Below are 1,097 nucleotides of genomic sequence, written 5' to 3'. Positions count from 1 at the left end.
TGGGTTAGATAGAGAGGATCCTTACATGCATGTCAAAGATTTCTTAAGAATTTGCCCAACATTTAAATTTCAAAAAATTTCTGATGAGTCGGTCAAACTAAGATTGTTTCCTTTTTCATTAAAAGACAAATCAAAAGCTTGGTTAAATTCCATTCCAATAGGGTCTATAACTACATGGGATCAACTTTCTAATAAATTATTGCTGAAATTTTTTCCTATGTCTAAAACTGATAGTCTAAGGAGAGGAATCTCCGAGTTTTTTCAAAAAGATAATGAAGAGTTTTATGAACGTTGGGAAAAATTTAAAGATTTATTATTAAAATATCCTCATCATGGTTTTGAAAAATGGAGACTTGTAAAATATTTTTATGATGGTTTAACTCCCTCTAATCGTCAAATGATTCAATCTATGCATACTGGAAATTTTTTAAAATTTCAAGGACAAGAGGCGTGGGACGCCCTTGAAGATTTATTTGTCAATTCACAACAATGGAATTATTTTGATCCTAGGTCTAGGTCAACTAATTCACCAAAAAAAGGAGGAAGGTATGAAGTAAAAGAAGAATTAGACTTAAGAACATCTTTAGACAAATTAGCGAGAAAAGTAGAAGCTTTAGCCATAAGCCAAACTATAAACTCTCCAATACAACAAAAAAAAGATGTTTGTTCTATATGTTCTAGTCCGTGCCATAATGCCCACTCATGTCCTTCCTACCAAGAAGCCTTTTCTGAGGAGGCCAGTGCACTTCATGCTTATGGGAAACCAAATGATAGCCCATTTTCATCCACCTACAATCCAAATTGGAGAAACCATCCGAACTTTTCATGGAGACAAAACCAACCCCAAATGAATCAAGGGCACCAATACAACACACAAAACCAAGCTCATGCCCCACAAAATCTGTAGAGTCCAAGAACTTTACTTAGCTAATTGTTTAGTAGTATTATAGTATGTTTAGTGTTATCATTGTTACTTTGGATTTTTGGTTCAGACCGGGAGTTATTTGGACACTCATAGTAGTACTTATAGATTTTCTAAGTTTAACCTATAGTTTAAGAATATTAAGTATAACCTAAGGTTTGATTAATGTGTCTGA

General features: G+C 33.4%; 1 non-coding gene across 1 annotated transcript; it reads right to left on the bottom strand.

Annotated features, from left to right (window-relative positions):
- Positions 1 to 232: 232 nt before the first annotated feature.
- LOC133827940 (small nucleolar RNA R71) lies at positions 233 to 339 on the bottom strand. Its single transcript, XR_009890589.1, has one exon. It is a non-coding gene; the product is annotated as a small nucleolar RNA R71 (small nucleolar RNA).
- Between the last annotated feature and the right edge of the window lie 758 nt (positions 340 to 1,097).

This window comes from Humulus lupulus, chromosome 3 (assembly GCF_963169125.1).
Source record: "Humulus lupulus chromosome 3, drHumLupu1.1, whole genome shotgun sequence".
Classification (NCBI taxonomy): domain Eukaryota; kingdom Viridiplantae; phylum Streptophyta; class Magnoliopsida; order Rosales; family Cannabaceae; genus Humulus; species Humulus lupulus.
Note: the sequence above shows the minus strand (reverse complement) of the source record. Positions and strands in the feature narration are given on the sequence as shown.